Below are 6,000 nucleotides of genomic sequence, written 5' to 3' on the forward strand. Positions count from 1 at the left end.
ACACCGCATTTGTTTATCTAGTCACACAAAATGCCTCAACAATGCGCAACCCTCCTCCACCAGCCTTTGAACACACTAAAGCCAATGAGCTTCTGAGCATCCTGATTCACATACATTAAAGGAATGATTTTTTTTTTTTTTTTACAATAATATCTTGTTTCTGCCCCCACATGTCGAAACATTTGTGGAATATAAATTTAGCGGCAAAATCCACCCATTTTATCCATCTCAGGGGGGCCATTTTGCCACTTGCTGCCGAGTGGAAATGACATCACAGTTGCTCAGGGCTCAGGTAGCGACCAATCACGGCTCACGCACGTTTACTGTGTGTGCAGGCATCCTCCGCCCCATCTGAAAGGGTGTTCTCCACAGCGGGAGACATCTCGTATCATTCCAAAAAAAAAAAAAGCAGATATGCTTATTTTCCTGCAAAAGAATTGTTAGCATAATTCATGTTTACAGAATTACACGATGCACAGTTCGTAGTTGGACTTCAGTTAATCGTGTTGCCACAATCTACGTTGTAGTTTGTAAATTTATGCAGACAAATATTAGTTTTATTTGTGTTTATTCTCAAAACAATTTTTTTGTTATTCTGAGGATCCCATGGCACCCCATCGAGATGTCCTAGAACGTTGACCTATTAAGGCCTCTCTTTCAGGTGAGTTCATGTTACTTTTAAACATGTGGTATCATGTTTACAGACAGACATCAAATAAAGTGGACGCTAATCTGCTTAAAAAAAGAAAAAATAATCAAGAGAATCGATAAAAAATCGAATCGTTAAACAGATGGATAATGGATTGGACTCGTAAAAATCGTATCAATTACTATCCCTACTCGGCAGCTACCGGCGGCCATCTTACGTTGCCACTCTGTAACTTGAATACATTGATTTCTCCGCAGCTTTTTCACTTTATTTTGATGATGAAAATGTCACCAAGTATGGCATACTGTTGTACAAATAAGCCTGGGAAAAGCGCTACATGCATCGCTAAGAAAATTTTCTTTAATATGTTATAACTGAGATTCGTCTGGATCATGTTATCAGAAATCAAATGAAAGTAAAGCCCATCACTGATGACAATGTTTTCAGTGGGGGAAAAAAACAAAAACACAAGTTGTCAGCAACTGTGGCAACTTTAAGATGGCTGCTTTCTGGCTTCAGCTGCGAGGGCCTATTGATAGTCCATTCCTATATAAATATGATGGATAAAGACGGGTGGATTTTGCCACTTAATTCATATTCCACAAATGCAATATTAATCAGAATGTTGTGTTTAGACTACTGGGGCTGCATAGAACATATTGTAAAGAAAATGTTTGGGTTGACACACACACGTCCTGCTTTGCTCTTCCCAGTTGTAGGGAAACTGCAACTAAGGCTATTAATGTTTCACAACATAGCGTATCTATGTCTGTGTCTGCTTTTTTTCTCAAGACCGCACCGCCAGAGGGAAGGCGTGGGAGGGGGTTTGTGGAAGGTTGGGTGTTCAGACACAGACAATATTTCCCCCCATCTCCCATGCCTCGCCGCTTCACTGCTCACCAGACTCAATCACATGTGCGCTGTGCTTTCATGAATTAATAACAGGCACTTTGGAGGCCAGGCAGGAACATGGTGACCACATGCTGATGGAAGTTTAATGAGCAGCACGGGGACTGCGCTGCCATGGCACCGGTGGGTCTCCCGGCGCAATAGGCCATGTCCCCGGCCCTCCCCGCAGACGCGCAGTGTTTGGGCTCTCATTACCTAGATAAATATATCTGCTCCGCGGATCAGCCCCACAGGCCACCGCTTCTTCGTCCTCCCACCCCAGGGATGATATCACGACCCTGATTACTGTGGCCTGCCCTTGGGAGAATTGCTGGCCTGGAATCACAAGAACACAAACATCAGTCTGCGTTCAGCTCTCTGCTAAATATCAGGCGTGACAGCAGCTGAGCCAGAGCGTGACACGGGTTCAGGGTGGTCCAGCCTCACATGACCGGCTTCATTGTGTTTCTAAATTACTATTACCTGAACTGGATAACATTTAGATGCAGGTAATGACACACGGTCATTAATATAGAGGTTAGTATAGCTAACAGTGGAATACCCTCCCTCACCTTCTATTCTCTCCTCGCACCCCTGTTCTTTCCAGTTTTCTACACATGCTCTCAGGGGACGGTCCATGCAACACGCTCATTGATTTAAGAGCCATCGCACACATTGATTGGAGATGGCCCAGGTAGCGGGGCGCGGGGCTTCCTGTCTGTCTTAATGACTAGATCAAATGCATCACGCCTCGTCAACTGGCCGCTCCAATATTGATTACGCTCCAGACCAAATCCAATCACTTCAAGTCAAATGTATTCTGTGAACCTTCTTTACTTTAATTCCTAAGCCTGTGATCCTCAATTTGCAGCAAATAATAGTGGAGATTTGACTTAACACAAACACAGCTCCCTGCTGGCAAAAGATGGCTTAGAATAATCCCCCATGTTTACAGTAATATAAATACATCTACAAGCGATACCAGTATTGGTATCAGTGCTGATAACGTACCTCTATACCCATAAAAACAACACCATATTGTATGTTCAAGCTAACTCAAGAGTCTTGCAAAAGTCCGCTAGCAAAATGCTAACACGTAACGCAAAACTCTATAGACAGGCTAACGACAGGAACACCACAGCAACATATACATAAAGATGGTATAACAATACTCAGAATCATATATTCATGATTCTACTAAAAATGAGTTACATTATTTTAGCTTTACCATGCCATTCTTCTTTGTGGTCATCAAATCTATGTGTGTTATCGGAATGTGCTCACCACACTGCCCCCTAGGAGGCCATGATGTGAATAACAGAAGCGGAACATAGAGTATACTGTTTACTGTACCTCCCAGTCAAGTGGAATACAATCATTCCATATTTACTTTATGAGGTGTTATTTTTGCGCAAAATGTATTCCATATTCAAGAATAATTTTAATTGTTAAAACCCTGGCACCAAAAGTGAGTAGATCCCTAAGTGAAAATGTCCAAATTGAGCAGAGTTGGCATCATGTGACTCATTAGTGTTGCAAGGTGTGAATTGGGAGCAGGTGTGTTAAAATGCATTTTCATCACAATTGCAAGAAGTAATGCGTTATCATTACTGAGTACTGAAATGTGAGTACTCGTTTGGTGTCTAAAAGAATGTGCTATCAGTGTATTTTTATTTTAAATATAGTTATATTAATTATAAACATGTATGTACATATATGAATATATCAGCGTTATATCAGAGTTCAAATGCTTGAGTCGCAAAGCTAGCCAACTGCTAACATTAGCTGCTAGCTGCCATCTGAAGTGTCTGTTGCTATTTGTGTTGTCAGTTGTTATCAAACTGAAGCTACAAATTGATGGTTATTAATGTATGTTTGAAATTACATTGCTGGATTATTTATACTTGTGAAATGTGAGACAGTTATGTCATGATAACACTTTCAAATTTGCAACCGCATCTGCTTAGACTTATAATAGAACGTTTTAGATGGCATGATGACTATCTGACCCTGGGATGACTCGTTTAAATTTTATAGGTCAACCAGTGTTTCAGAATAATTTTATTTCCACCTTCACAACTCCACTCTGTTGCTATTTGATATTTATACTCCCGATAACATTTTCCCGATAACACAGAACATTTCAAAGTAGTTAGACAAGCCTTAAACTGAACTGAGTGGATCGGCAGACAAAGTGGCGCACTGTTCATAGTCGCATTATTCCAAATGTTTCACCGTGGTATTCCAAGTCCGACATGACTGCAAAGCATCGTAACAAGACACCCACGACAAGCATTAATATAAAAGTGGCGTGTTTGTGCATTTGTATTCAAAGTGCAACTCCTGGCTTTTTGGAGGCAGATGTAATATGCACATGTAATGAAATGGGAGGACCTCTTTGAATTCCCCGGCGCGCCGGGTTGCCGTCCTTTTTCCAACGTCTCGCACCTCTTGCTCTCATGTTTATATAACAGCATAGTCTCAATCATTCTCTCCAGCTGGTTGAAGGTTACTCGGGGCAAGAGGGGTAACAAATGGGGCTCTGCGCGCCATCTGAGAGCGAGCAGGCTGAAGGCTGGATAATGGCCTGTCATAATGGACAATATAGGCAGAACCCTCCTGAGACCAGGAAACCAAAGAACAAGTAGGCTGAATTATTCATGGTTACCATGGCGGCCCACACAGCTGCATTGCATTAGGCTCTTCATTAGCCGCGCCGTATTCGACAAAAAGCTTGAAACTAAAATACGAGCAATATTTCCCATTGAGGGAGCACATTATCATAAGCTCTCAAGGGGGTTTATTCCTGCTTAAATGCGCCTGAGTGCTGACCTTCGTCACCACGGTAATAATGTGGTAGGGATTAAAATGTGATTCCATCCACGACAAGAGCTTCTCATTCTAAAGATGGCTGCACTGTGACAGCTTGGGCTGCTCTGACATTGCAGTCATTTCCCACTAATAAGACACTTAACACGGGGCCCTCTCGCCTCTCTTGTCTCCCCGAACACTGCAATGAGGTAGACACAAGTAGGATGGAAAATTGCTCTCCGGGTTCTATTTGCTTTTCAGTTAGGTGCAAATGCATCTGTCAGTCACATAATATTTTAATGAGATCATGCGGAGTGTGCTGGTAGAACAGAAGATGCCGTTGTTTTCGCAAGTCCAAATGTCACTGCTGATTCTTTTGACATTTTCATGTAATATTCCAAATCATGGGTTTTTAGGCATAGCTATGAAATTTATAAATTTTATAAATTTATAGTCTGCAACAGATGGGTGTGGTTAATTCATTATCGATAACTGTTTGGAATTTGATAGTTATGGTGTTATGCTTTTTCATTCGTTGTCGTCAAATGTGAATCTAATTCATTTCAGCACAAAAAAAAAAGAGTAACATTTACTTGAACATTTCCAAGTAACGTTTTTTTACTCAGAAATGTTATGGAAATTTTACAAGGAGAGTATTGAATAAATTTGACTATTTACATTTTTTTTTTTATGTTACTCAAACATTGAGGACATACATTGGCTCCCAAGCTGAGTTTGTTCCTCAATTCTGAAGTAGCTTTTTTAACTAATTTGCTCCCAAAAGCGTATAAATACGTTCTATTTTAAATATCGCCATGCTCCCAAAGACGTGAAGACATCTGAACTGCAGAGAATGCTTGAAGCAATGGTAGTTATTACAAAAACGGCGAGAAGGTAGCAGCAGAGTATAAGAGATCAACCAGAGCCATGTTGCAAAAAGCTCTTTTTGCTAGTGTTTTCAACAGATTTGTGAATAATGATGAAACTTAGCTATATTCTAATGCTAATTGCTGCAAAACGGAAACAGATAGAAATATATATTTTTTCCTGATGAAAGAAGAAACTAATGTTTCTTTTGATAGGTTCTATGTTTTATATAAATATAGAACACAATATTCTGTGGCCCTTAAAAAATCAGTCAAAAATCCAGTAAAACAGCCGGGAGCGAAGGGGGTTGCTTCAGTGAAAATGGCTGGGAGTAAATGATAAACTAGTAAAATGTACTCGGTACTCTCCTTGTAAAATTTACGCAGAATTTCTGAGTGAAAATAACTTCACTAGGGTTTTTCAAGTCTTTTTTTCCTTATCTTTTTTAATGAATCCGTGCAGCCAGCGGCACAATTTAAGACCATTCAGTTCAAATTAAGGGAGGTCAGGTATGCATTCATGTCGCTTAACTCAGTCAGCCATTTTAGAGCGCTTTAATTTTTTCAATTCAACTGAAACGAGGCAGTAAATGTGTTGCTGTGAAGATCATCATAAATTGTGATGCGAAAAATGTAACCGTGGAAAGAAAGTTTCTGCCATCATTATCCGTTCCGACTGTACCGAGTAATGTCATCAAAAGGCACAGCCATGACATTTTTTAAAAATGTTGTTGACACTGGAAAAAAACAAAAAAACAATTCAACTTTATTTATTATAAGGATGAT

This window comes from Leptonotus elevatus, chromosome 4, assembly GCF_054856555.1.
Source record: "Leptonotus elevatus isolate MCC_2025b chromosome 4, RoL_Lele_1.0, whole genome shotgun sequence".
NCBI lineage: Eukaryota > Metazoa > Chordata > Actinopteri > Syngnathiformes > Syngnathidae > Leptonotus > Leptonotus elevatus.